Source organism: Cricetulus griseus, unplaced genomic scaffold (assembly GCF_003668045.3).
Source record: "Cricetulus griseus strain 17A/GY unplaced genomic scaffold, alternate assembly CriGri-PICRH-1.0 unplaced_scaffold_46, whole genome shotgun sequence".
NCBI classification, from domain to species: domain Eukaryota; kingdom Metazoa; phylum Chordata; class Mammalia; order Rodentia; family Cricetidae; genus Cricetulus; species Cricetulus griseus.
The window spans coordinates 116,045-130,112 of NW_023277208.1; the positions used below are offsets into that span (position 1 = coordinate 116,045).

The 14,068-nt window shown below is 43.2% G+C and overlaps 1 pseudogene; it reads right to left on the bottom strand.

Moving 5' to 3' along the window:
* Positions 1–10,465: 10,465 nt before the first annotated feature.
* On the bottom strand, positions 10,466–10,593 carry LOC113839137 (annotated as a pseudogene).
* Positions 10,594–14,068: the final 3,475 nt, after the last annotated feature.

Sequence of the window (14,068 nt, forward strand, 5' to 3'; positions counted from 1 at the left end):
CTTAAGATGCTGGAAGAAATGCCTGGCCTATGCTCTTTATACTTCATCTATCACCGATTTCAAAGATGAAGGGACATGTATAGAATGAAGGCAGGATGAACAGGACTTGAAGCCAGGAGAATATGGAAGGTTCTAATACAAGGGTGACATTTTAAAGGAAGCCCTTAGGTAGAGGCTATTAAGATCCTTTGGAGCAAAATTATCGCTCTGAGGGGGCACCACCATTCTGTATTTGGGGACTGAGAGTTAGACCAACCTAAGATAACACTTTTATCTCTATTCCATGAGATTTATTGGGCTTTGCAGCCGCAGTACTTGACGGGAGCAATGTGTGCACAACTCAGGGAAATATGCATATGCCGGCTGGGTCAGGGGCTATCGGATAAGAGTGAAGGGAGACACTAGACAGGCCAATCCTCGATATGGTGCTCCTCCAGGCCAAACCTTTGACCAGAGTCATGCATTTCTCCTTGAGGTACATGCACTTATCAGAATGTTCTTGCAGTACCAAGTTTTTATCCTCAGTGAATGTTCTGCCTTTCTGCTGCCTCCTTGGATTATTGGAAGACTCTTGTGACTTTGGAGGAACTTGAGATGTCAGGAGACCATGGGGATATGGTGATGCTGAGGTACTTGTAGAACCCTGGTTGCCTGGGTTCAGTGGAGAGCTAGAGGATCTGTTACTTTGAAGTGTATCAGCTCCTCCAGTCCTTTTTTCACCAGGTGGAATTGACAAGCCATGGGGAACATGAAATTCTGGGATCATATGGGAATTTGGTTCCATTGTGAGATCTTTGTAGACTAAAGACACTGGGAATAAAAACAGAAATAGATCAGAGAAGCCCTAAAGAGCCTAGCTCATTCACACATAGCTCCCCATTGCCTGTTGCAGGCTTGGTAGATAATGTCCTGCTCAGGTTTCATCTATGGTGGTGAACACTGTAGAAAAAAAGCGTATTAGATGGGACCGTACCCTTGGGTCTCCTCAGCACTGTCCTTCTGGTTGCCCCACCTTTTGCCTGAAAGGGGTCAATTAAACTAAACCAGGAAAATATCAAAGGTTCTAATACACTCTCGCCATTTCTGCAAAATTGTTACATAGTGTATACACAGAGTTAACCATGAAAGGAAACAAAAACGACACAAATATGGTCACTGAAAAATGTTAGTACTCTTGTGTCCAAATTCTTAGCCACAAGTTATAAAACCAACATGTGGGAAGTAAAGCAAGCTGTTCCCAGAGCATGAAAGGTCATCCTGGGCTACAGAGAATCGGAACTTTGTTCTCATACTACTGCCCTAAACAAACACTTTAGGGTTCAGAGGTTGTTGCTACCAAATGCAGTTTGGTTTTCTTGGCTGAGACAATCAGTATCAGCAGTTGGTAAAAGAAGTCAAGTAATGAGAATTGCTTAAAGAATTCAAGTTGGGACATATTTCCTAGAGAGGCCTCTAATTCACAGAGTTGTTCAGTTAGGTGCTGGTCCTGGATGGCAGAAGAGGCTCCATCATTATCTTTGGCTGGAATGGTGAGAGCTGATTGAGTCTCCCATCCTCTTCCAGAAGGCTTTGTGTCGGCCTCTGGAACTGTTGATGAAGCTGTGATGAATTCACCAGTCTTTGTTGAATCTGAATCTTGATATAGAACTGGGTATGCAGGTGATCCACAAGATGCTGTCTGACTTGGGATCCACAAGATGCTGTCTGACTTGGGACTCCATTTCTTCCTCAAGGGGATTGGCCAGCCTGTCCACACTTCAGGGCTCATATAAAAGACCTTCATTGTTTCTTCAATGAAGAAGACAGAATCAGGTTCTGCAGGACTAGGACTGAGCAAAGGGAGAATGGACACTGCCTTGGATCTTCCTCATGGAGACAATGGATTCTGAGTCTGGACATCAATGGCTGCCTGGTGGATGTGAACTGACACATAACTGTGTCTGGTATGTGGAATCCCCACAAGCAGAGGCCATGAGAAAGCCAGCATCTTTGCAGCTGGAAGATTTAGCATTCATATCCTTGCTTCCCTTCCATGAGAGCTCTCTAGCCTCCTCCCCTGCTGCTTCTGTTCTATGGATCTCTTCCTGCTCTTGTTGATTGCCTCTAATTCTGATCAATCTTGGACAAAATGGATGCATGGTGTAGTGTATTGAAGCGATTGAGCAGGAGGAGTCACAAGTGTTGGTCCCTGACATATGGGTAAGATAGGAATCCAAGTGTGGGTCAAATTTCAAATGGCTGAATACAGTGGCAGCACTGACACCTGATGGTCTCTCACACATAGAATCTGAGTTCGCCGACCTTCCAAGAGGAACACAATCTTTGGGAAGTCCACACCTACTGTGAGGTGACTGGTGGCCGAGCTTCCCAGCTTGTTCTCACTCGTTTGCATCTGCTGCCCCTACCAGGCTGCAGGTGAATCTACAATGGAGGAAGGGTACTAGAGATTTGGCTGGGACTGGATTTTATCTCTGCAGCTGAGTCTGTTTTGTCTTGAAATCTTCTGCTTAGACTAGGAGAGTCTTTTCTAGATGGAAATGATCCAGAAGTTACTGTACCTGGGGCTTATCCAACCAGTGCCTACCCAAACGTTCCACAGGAGCCTTATCAAAATGGGAGAAGTGCTGGGAGGTATTAGTGGTCATGGCTTCAGGCCTAGCAGATGTTAGCTATCTTGCTGATCAGACAGGAACACCAGTGGTGTGGGCATTGATAGGAAATTGACTCTTGTTCTGATGCACTGAGAGCTGGTTTCTCCTGAACACTATGGCATTTCTACATGTTCTTGGGATGATCCCCAAGAGTATCTGGACCTCTGCTTCCTTATCTGCACCTGAAAGGACACAGAAGAATTGAAGTCAGGAAATTGGAAGCACACAGTACACAATTGTCTATGAACCACAATTAATGCTTCCCCTGCTGGGGTAGATGTGGGGAATGGCGCCCACAGTAGAAATTTGAAGACAGAGACAAGGATAGATAAGTTACCATGGGAATTATTTGATGGAGAAACCGCTTTAGCATGTCCAGTTGACCCTTGTAGTCCTTGTTTAGCGTCCTGGGATTCTCTCTTTTGTACTTAGCACGTGGGTTCTTAAACCAGATCTGGAAGGGGTAAAAAAGTTGTCAGTGGGTGACTGCTTTGATATGGTGAACAAGCTGGTTGGAAAAATTATTTCTAGAAAGTACCTATTTAAACCCAGAGTTCTGGGGATTTAAAGAAGTTAGCAAGGGAGAAAGGTTTACGATGTGAAACAAAAGGACTAGGGAATCTCCAGATAGAATTTCTGGGGTTTTACAAGGATCTCTGATGTCTGGGTACCTGAGTCCCTGCCAGTACACCTATTGAATGATAACCAGGTATATGTATGCTTGACAACCGTCCTAAAGGACCCAAGACTTTAGGAATCAAGGAGGGTGTGGGATTCTGCTCTTTGTACTGGGACCATAGCTCTTCTGACTGCAGTAGAGAGACAACAAAAACACAGACCTTAATCACATAAACAGTCTCAGCAATAATCAGTCCAGCTCCATGAGTTGATTGAAGCTTGGGTACTTGCACTGATCAGTGTTCTTGGAGGAGGAGCTTTTGTTCCTTAGAGTACAGGGAACGTTCCCTCCCTTGTTTATTTGGAGGTTTAGGGTGAACTTTCAGATCACCCTATTTTTTGATGGCATCACAGGGCCTAGGGAACCCTCAGAGCCAGAACTGGCTGAAGAACACAAGGGCATCTGGTGACTAGAGTGCACTATGTGTGTTCCAAGTGTTGAGAGATTTGTATCCATTGGGGGACTTGGTTTTCATGCTTGTTCTGGGGACACTTGTGCTTGTAGGTTCCTTTCCGGATCTGGAAGCCATTGGAGAATAGATTGCATTTCTTGGGTATATGCACTTATCCATATATTTTGCAGTAGGATCTCTTACTTGAAAAAGAAATGCGTAGTTTGAGGCTTTCTGGAGGATTAGGGGAATCTTCCTGATGTCCATATGTACGTTCTACTCTCCAGAGATTCTGGGGAATCCCTGACACTACAACTCCCAGAGGAACATGAGTAGAACAGGGGACTTGGATTCATTGGATGGGCACCTTGTGGTGGGAGTCCTGTGTACATTAGGGGACTAGGTTACTGACAGATTTGTTTGCATTGAGTGTCCTGTGGACACTTGGGGACTTCTCCCTCTCTGGGTACCATGGAAGAATTGATTGTGTTGAAGATGCTTCAATAACTAGGGCACTTTGAGACAGTTGGAGATTTTCATGAACTGCAGTGATTTGATGCCTTTAGATACTTGATTGTATTGGGTTTCCTATAGGAATCCAGGAACTTTGTAATTGGTGTTTTGGTTTGCTTGTAGGGACTGGATGACTTGGTAAACTTAATTGCATAGCAATTCTTGTAGGAAATAGGGGGCTTTGAGATACTTGGTGACATTTTTTGCCTTTGGTTGTTGGGTTTAAGCCCCCATGGGGTCTCTGTGAATTACCCGTCGGCCAATATTCATAGCTGTGTCCTGTTCTCTAGTCCTGGCTTGCAGTCCCAGACTTCTCCCACTATACCTGGGTAAACACAAGCTCTTCTTTCATAAGCTCTTACACCTGGGGTTTTACCATTATGCCGTAAGTGTATATAAGGCTGTCTCCCTGGAAAAAAGTCAGAAGAATAAAGGTGAAAAGACGCACACAGCACAAGAGGCCATAAGTCTCTGCTTTTAACTAATTCTCCAGGTTTCCACCAGATACTCAGACTTTTTCATGGCATCTGCATCACAAGAGGAGGTCCAAATGAGACTCTGAAAGAAATGGGACCACGAGAGATCACCCTCTGAAGGCTGGCCAGCAAGTAAGGTTTATGAGGGTGGATTGGTAAAGGTACTGGAAGGGTGCTTCAACTCCTCAGAGTTGGAGAAGAAATAGAGAAGTCTGCCTCAAAAAGAAACCAGCAGTTAATGGAATTATTACGAAAACTAAAAAGAATAGAAAATGAAATGTGAGTTTTAAAAAGAAAATGAAAAGTGAGTTTTAAAGAGAAAATGAAAAGTAAAAAGTACATAGAGAGTCCGGATACTGTAGGCTATTGTGCTGTCTTCGAATTGTTCCATTGCTAAGGAAAGAGCAAAAGCTGCTAACAGATATTTGATTATAAATGCTGCTCAATTCAACTTAAATATTTCAAAAATACTTTGACTTCAAAATTATAAGGGGAGGTTACTTGGAAAAAAGTTTTGCATTTGTTTCCATAAAAATGAAAAGCTATGGGTTCCTTTCAAACAAATATGTTTTGATGAAATGAGACACCCTGAAGCAATGGCCAGGTTATCCAGCATGGAAGACACCTGGAACAATGCAGTCACAGACCACTATGGTCAGTATTTCTTGGTTTTTTAGGATCCCTGTGGTATTTCAGCGACCCCAATCAGCAGGAAGTAGTTTGGACAGAACGATGCCCAAATTCCCAAATATTGCTTACATATGTGTGTTTTCCTTTAAATGGGGTTGGTTATAAATGGTAATGACCAGGAGTATCAGCCAGATGATAAAAGTGAGTTAACCTTGAGTATGAATGTGTAAAATTAGAGAGATGAGACAGAATTATGATTGTATATTTTCTTGTATATTCTAATAGCCAGGGGAGCTGAAGTAAAGCAAAAAGCAAGTTCAAATATTTTAGAGTTTAAAATTTTGAAAGGATCCTTCCCTTTCGAAGAAGCCACCACCGCAGGTGTATCAGAGCTGCCCTGGGGCTTGAGGAAATGTAGGTGTGGCCACGCATACAAGCAGGACAGCAGGAAATATCTGCCCGTGAACTGGTTAGTAATGTAATAGAGACAAGAGACCTACTGAGGAGTGGCTACATAAAAATATACACAGCGCATTGTGATTGGGGTGAGTAAAAACAGAGAGTTGCCAAGTATCAGGATGGAGAGTCTTGCCATGTTCATTTTAAACTAGGAATAAGGAGAGGCAAAAGCCCAGTGGTATAATTCAACCTCCTAACTCCTGCTGAAAGATGTATTGGAGTCACTCTCACAGGAGATAAGAAATTTGCTGGTTTCCTCAGATCAGAGAAATATTCCTTTGTCTGTGAAAGCAACAAGCATGGGTCAGCCTAAGGAACAGACACCCTTCGAGTCATGGTGGGCAGCCAAAGCAGCTCAGATGTCTCCAGTGCAAGCTAATATTAGACAAGTGGCAGACAGAAAGGGATTTCAGACATTTCCTATATTGGAGCAGAGAGATACTCAGAAACATAAGCAAGATGAAGACGTCCATACCATTTAAGCAGCTCGAGGAACTAAGGATGGCTTATGTTCATGCTTTTCACCCAGACACTGATAGGGAATATTGCTAGAGAAGCCTTACCCTTATGAATTTGAAGCCGACAGCCAAGGACTGCCCGTCAGGCAGGGTAATTTGTTACAGAGATTAGGCAGGGAGCTAAGGAATTATTTCAGAATTTGTCTCTAGGACAATGCATACATTATCCAAAAAGAAGTTACAGAGACAGATGTCAGACCTTTGAGTGTGAAACAGCTAGCTTATGAGAATGCTAGTACAGCATGCCAGGCCGTGACAAGGATTCACTGGACAAAGGCTGCCATAGAGAAGTTTTGTTTAGGTATAGGACTGACTTATACTCGGGGATTATCCATGGTGGCTGACTTGCAGGAAGGTCAGTTACAAATATGTTATGAAAAGACCTCGGAAATCTACTGGACCTCCTCTTGTAGTTGAGTACTTATCCCTAGCATATGTGTGGATTTGGGGAGCCTATTGTACATAGAGGGATACTCCTTGAGCAAAGACGCATGGGGGTGGGCCTAGGCCCTATCCCAAAGGATATGATAGACTCTGATGACCCCATATGAAGGCCTCATCCTCCCTGGGGAGCAGAAAGGATATGTGATAGGTAGGGTTTTAGTTGGGGTTAGTGGTAAGAGGAGGTGATGCAGAGGTCCTTCCTGGCGGGGCGGGTCCACTCTAGGAGATGAAGGCCCAGAGAGATCCTGGGGTGATGGGGACCTTAGCCAGGTGTAGGGCTCATGACAGGTCAGGAGGGCCGAGGCAGAAGGAAGAGTCCATTCTATGATTTTTATGGCTTTTTCTTGTTACTCACAGGTGGCCTGTGATTCGTACCCACCAATAGTTTTCAGAAATGTATCCTGGAGACTACAGGGGAGGTTGTGATCTCCCCTGCAATTTCTTTTATGGCCAAACTGTTCCTAGGAACCAAGTATCTAGGAGGCCGAGGGCAGGGTCTGGAGTTTCTTTGTGTTCAGGTTTGTCCCTAGGCTCAAGGAGGCCGGGGGATCTGGAGTTTCTTTATGTCATGTCCTGAGACAGAGGCTTACATGTCTTTTCTGTAGCCTGCCATGGCTGTTAAAGCAGGTGGCTGAGTGAGGGTCTGGCCCCTTCAGTCACATCCTGGTGCTGGTTCATGAATTCAGATGCTCAGTCAAACTTTAGAGTTTGTGCACCTTCCAATTTAAGTGTGTCATGCCTGAAGATTTATTGTATCTTTTAGACAGTGGGGCTGTACCGAACTCCTAATGCTCTCCTTCCTCCTCCCAGAATGTAGAGATTATAGGCACATACCACCAGGGCACTCACATAAATTATAGTTTTTGACATTGGGACTAAATCTTTGTTGCCAAGACTAGCATGGAATTTTCTGTGAGCTGCTTGCTTTTGTCACCTGAGTGTGGTGATTCTAGCTGGTAACAGAGTTTGAACAACAATTAGCAAGAAAGTCCCCATAAGGATTAAAGGTGTGTGCTATTGCTCCCTGGCTCAGGGATTTCTTTTTCCAACTAAATTGGTTCAATTTTTGAAATATATAAAATAGGTATATAGTGTTTCTCTAACTTATCCCTGTCTGTGACCCAAGTTCTGGCAATATGTTTCCTGCTTCCTGGGCTCTGAGATTTCAGATTTGTTAAATGCCTGTGTTACTGTGAAGTTTTCATACCTAACTTTTTACCACTTACCATTTTTCATTAAATAAAATGGTCTTGGAGTAAAATTTAAAGTGTATCTTACTACTTTGCATTGCAAATCATCAACGCTCTAAGATAGTAGGAGTACTCTGGGTGGTGGTGGCACACACCTTTAATCCCAGAACTTGTAAGGCAGAGGGAAGTGGATCTATAAGTGTTGAAATCCTATCTGGACTTAGAGTGAGTGCCAGGACAAGTTCTGAAATATTTCAGTTTGCTGAGAGAAAAAGTTTTAAAAGGTTTTAGTTCACAGAGAGAAAGTTTCCACAGGCCTTGGCCCATTAAAAGGAAGTGACCCCAACCCCGGGCACATCCTATGGTTTAGACAGGGGCAATCGCCAAGACCATCCTCTTTGGGTCACACCTGGTTGGCCAACAGACAATCAAGGACTTTACAGGGTACTTTCTAAGGTTTTTCCTTTGTAGAAAAGCAGGTCCCACCTGGGGGAACCACTCTAACATGAGATCATACTTTGTAATCAATCACTTATGCCCCTTGCCTGTATGCTGATCTGCGGGTTTTTCCTATATAAGGAGCCTGTAACCCTTGCTGGGGTGTGCAGCTTCCCTGATATTGCTGACACCCGAATGCGAATTCGTTCAATAAACCCTCTTGCTTTTGCAGCTCTTGGTCTGGTTTTTGAGTCTTGGAGGCTCCACGGGATGCTGAGGCCCTTAGGGGTCTGGGGGTCTTTCAGTTCCACACCTAAACAGAGAAACCCTGAAATGAAAAACAAAACAAATTAAAATAAAAATATTGGGAGTAGAGATTGCAGTCTCTAAGATAGCATTCTGTGCTCAGGAAACATGGTTTAGTGAGTCAGTGAAATTCTTGCTTTGCCATGGAAAGGAAGTTCAATTCCTCACTTTTTTTAAATTGGTTTCTTGACTTGGGCTTTCTCTGTGTAATAGCCTGGGCTATTCTGAGACTCACTTAGAACACCAGGCTTGCTTCCAACTCTCAGAGATTCACCTACATTTGCCTCCAAGGTGCTGGGATTAAAGCCGTGGGCCACCAAACCCAGTTTGAATATTTCATAACATTCCTAATATACTATAATTCACAGGATAGCCCCTAAAATGCTGCATCATGGGAAACACTCACTTCTCAGTGCCTGGAGTCACATTTCCTTCAGGTCTGCATTCGATGAGATTTCATAGGAAGAAAAAAAATTGATACAGAAAAATAGAAACATAACAAATCCAGGCTCACAGTTTGAATGTTAGCTTGTCAGATACTCATCAAAACAACTGTGAATCACAGCACAGTGTGAGCTATAAACTGATAATTTGCCTTAGCAAACAACAAATATCAGATAGATGAGGTTTAGTCCAGTTGGCAGATTGAGATCTCCTTAGCATCAAAGCCCTTGTGTGGTGGACCTTGCTCGTGGTGATTCCCAGTCCTCCAGATCATCATCACATTAAAAGAAAGTTCAAGGGCAGATAAGAATACCTGAGACCCCACCCTAAAAAAAACCAATGGGGCAATGGTGGGACATGCCTTCAATCCCAGCACCTGGTAGGCAGATACAAGAACATCTCATAGTTCAGTTTGGTCTACAGTATGAGTCACAGGATAGCCGTGGCTACTCAGAGAAACTCTTTCTGGAACAAAAAGGAAGTGAAAAATATAATTAGATGGAAGATTGATCATATCTTTCACAACAATAGTGCTGTCCTTTCTCCCAAGCTTATATCAAGAGCAGGTGCATGACTAGTGCATTTGCAAAAGCCAAAGAATCAGGATAAAATTTCACCTTGTACGCACTTTTCAAACTAGAAGGCGAATACATATCCAATTTGGACAAATGAAGCAGCTGAAGACCTTGGTGAAGGCAAACTCAATGTTTATAGGTCTCAATACTCAGTGTGTGTGTGAGGCAGGTATCAGAATTTCATAGTAACCAGAAGTCATACAATGAGTTTGAGAACTGCCTGAGCTACAGACACCCCATGTCAAATACTACCCTCTGAGATACTACAAAATGGTAGGGACAATTTTGTGAGAATACAAAAATCATTGGAAGATGTGGCATCTGGGTGATGACATAGCTACAATGGGATTTCCCACTAAGCATGGGAACCTAACCTGTGTTTTCAGGCCAGCCAGGATAGAAGGGAAATGGAAACATGCACATGTTGTCCTCCTAATTCGCTGGGTGGGTGGTAGAATAAGTGTGTCTAGAACACATACACAAATTAAAAATATGTAAACACACACAGAGAGTTTCTGTGTAGTCGTGGCCATCCTGGAATTGCTCTGTAGTCCTAGCTGGCCTCACACTCACAGAGATACACTTGCCTCTGCCTCCCCCATCCTGGGACCAAATGTATGTGCCACCCCACCATGAATGCTTCTTTTTTAATGTATTGATTGTAATAAAATATTGTGAATTAGTGTATTTTACCTCTGCTTATATTTCACCTAGTATTGGGGATTTATGCCAGGATTTCCCACAAAGAGGAAAAGAGTTACGTCACTACCTCACTAAGCACCACTTTGTTAGTTTTTCAATAATTCATTACTGTAGTTATTTTCAAACTCATAAGAACAGATACTAAACTTGATCTTTACTAAAAGGCCAAGAAGAGATTGTCAATAAATTTTTTCAGACAGGGATTATCTGTGTAGCTTTGGAGCCTGTCCTTGAACTAGCTCTCTTAGACCAGACTAGCCTCGTACTCACAGAGATCTGCCTGCCTGTGCCTTCAGATTGCTGGGATTAAAGCTGTGTGCCTCAGACTTTCAGGCAATGATTGTCATTAATCTTATTACTCTCTGAATAGCAAGAAAATTTCCTGGGATTTGACCCATTAAACTGAGGTCTGACCTCACACAGATTTCTAGAACAATTCAAAGGTCATTTGTATCTTACATATCATTGCAGGTGGAAGTGGATAAACCTGTGGGAAGAAAGCTGAGGGATCCCAGGTGTAGACTGAGAGCAGTTCATTCTCTCTCAAAAATATATCACGTGCTGTGTACTTATAATCATGCATTGAATGGACCGTGTGCAAGCAGAGTAGCTAACATCAGGACTGTGCGTTGATGAGAAATTTTGACAGGGAATTCCTGGCAAATTGGATCTGAGCACATCCAGTAACCTGGGGGAACAGAGGGAGGCTCAAGGTTGTTGCCCATGAATTGGATCTGGGTGTTGGTGGTATCATGGCTGAAAAGAGTCATAGAGAGACAGGTCAGAGACTTAAACAGCCCTTTCCCATCAATTGAAAGATGCCAGACCCCTAAGGGGCACAGGATCCCGAGGAGCCCCTGAGACTCAGAAACCAGACCAAGAGCTGCAAAGGTAAGAGAACAAATGTTCATTCGGGTGTCGGCAATACTGGGAAAGCTACACACCTAGCAAGGGTTATATGCAGGGAGGTGCCCTGCAGTGAGGATGCATATGAATGAAAAAATTAAAAAGAAAAGATGCATCATGGTATTTTCCTTTCTCTTTGCTCTCACTTACTTTCATTTTTCTTTTTGTAGTTTGGAAAGGGTTTCTCTATTGATGAACACTATAGGTAGACTAGGTTGGCTTTGAACTGAAGAGATCTCCCTGCCTCTGCCTCCTGAGTGCTGGGATAAAAGGTGTACTGCTATTGCAGCATGGCTCAGGGTTTTCTTTTTCCAACTAAACTGGGTCAAATTTTGACATACACAAAATAATTATACAGTGTTTTTCTAATGCAGCCCTGGCTGTGCCCCAAGTTCTGGTAATTTGTTTCCAGCTTCCTGAGCTCTGAGATTGCAGAATTGCTAAATGCCTGTGTAATGGTGAAGTGTTCATAACTAGCTTTTCACCACTCATCATTTTTCATTAAATAAAATGGTCTTTGAGTAAAATTTAAACTGTATCTTACTGCTTTGAATTGCAAAACATCAACACTTTAAAATGTTGGGAGTAGGCTGGTTGGTGGAGGGACACACCTTTAACCCCAAAACTTGGATCTAAATGAGTTCAAGGCCTAACAGTCTACAGAGTGAGTACTAGGACAAGCTCCCAAGCTAAACAGAAAAACATTGTCATGAAAAACAAACAAACAAATACTGGGCATAGATTTTGCAGTCTCTAAGAGTGCATTCTTTGGGGCAGGGGAGATGGTTATGTGAGTCAGTGAAATTCTTGCATTACCATGGATGGTTAATTCAATTCCTAATTTTTTTTTTTGGTTTTTCGAGACAGGGTTTCTCTGTGTAGCTTTGGAGCCTATCCTGGTACTCGCTCTGGAGACCAAGCTGGCCTGGAACTCACAGAGATCCTATGCCTCTACCTCCTGAGTGCTGGGATTAAAGGTGTGTGCTACCAATGCCCAGCTCAGTTCCTAATTTTTTTTTTGGTTTCTTCACACAGGCTTTCTCTGTGTAACATCCATGACTATTCTGGGACTCTCTTTGAACACTAGGCTTGCCTCAAACTCTCAGAGATCCACCTGCCTAGGCCTCCAAAGTCTGGGATTAAAGTGTGTGCCTGCAAACCCAGTTTGAAAACCTTCATAACTTTTCCAATATATATTAATTCATAGCAAAGCTCCTAAAATGCATCCTGGGGAAGAGACACTTCTTGGCACCTGGAGGTGACATTGCTTCAAGTTTGCGTTCAATGAGATTCCATAGAAAGAAGAAAACTCTGTGCAAAAAAATTTGAAAACTAACAACAAAAAAAACCAGACTCATTGTTTTAATGTTACCTTGTCAGATGCTCATCAAAACATCTGCAAACCATGGCACTGTGTGAGCTATAAATTGATAATTTGCCTTAGCAAACAACAAAATTCAAATGGCTGAGGTATTGTTAAGTGGGTAGTTTGGGACCTCCTCAGCATCTAATCGCTTGTGTGGTGTGCCATTCGGCTCCTTGTGAATTCCAACTGATACAGGTCATCATCACATACAAAGAAAGTTCAAGGCCAGTTAAGGATTTAGTGGGAGGGTCTCTTGGAATTATGGGAAAAAGGTGGAGGACTGGGAGGGGCCTGGATAGAAAATATATTTAAGGCCAGGCACTTGGACTGGAGCTACAAACAGCAGCAGCGAGCTGGGGATGACGATAGGGCCTGCTGATAGTCAGGGTAAGTTGCCTGTAAGGCTTCTGGGTAGATTGCAGTGGTGGCATGGCTCTACCACTTTGAACTCCCAAATCAGTGTAAAAGTTGACCCATTCCTCCCATGTATCTTCACCACTATGAGCTGTTGTTGTTCAATTATGCTAATACTTCCTAGGGTGTGGCGGTAGAGTGTGTGGGACCCTACAGTGGGAGGATCTGTAGGAGGAGATGGAATAATGGGTGGAGCATGTGGGAGGGACCTAGAATGAAGAGAATTTAAGGCCGGGTCCTGGGAACAGATTTTCCAGTACCCGCAGTGTTCTGGACAAGACTGGAGAGCCTGCTGATATCCAGGGTAAGTTGGCGACTCTGGCTTCTGGTTAGATTGTGTGGGTGAGATGGCTGTACCATTTTTTCTCTCAACCACTTTTCCCCCCAACAACTTCAGCAACATGATCTGTTGTTGGTTTTATTTATGTTGGCATTTCTGAGTAAGAAAAATATCTCTAAGTAATTTTAATTCTCATTGATCTGATGGCTAAAGTTGTTGCATTTTGCTTGTTTGGTTTTTTGAGGACAGGACACTCTATATAGTCCTGGGTGTACTGGTACTCTCTATGTAATTTAGGTTGGGTGTTAGGATAAATCTTTCTGCCAAAAGCTGCCTGGGCCCCATTGCCATGTGTGAGATTTAGGCCAGCCGCCCGCCTAATACACAGAAACTTGTATTAGGGTCAATGCTGCTTGGCCAATGACTAAGATTCTCATGTGTTAGCTCAGTCTCAATTATCATGCATCTATATATTTTATAAAACTTATCTTATTGGATGCCTTATTGGCGTCCCTCCTTGTGGGTGGATCATATTGTGCAGCTGGAGCAGGCGAATAGGAAAAAGGGCGAACACTTCCTGTTTCCTTGCTAAATATGAGTCTCCTTGCTATGTCACTTCCTTCCTGGATCACTTCTCTACTACATTTCCCAGAATCCTCTTTGACTCCTAGTCCTGTCTAATCATC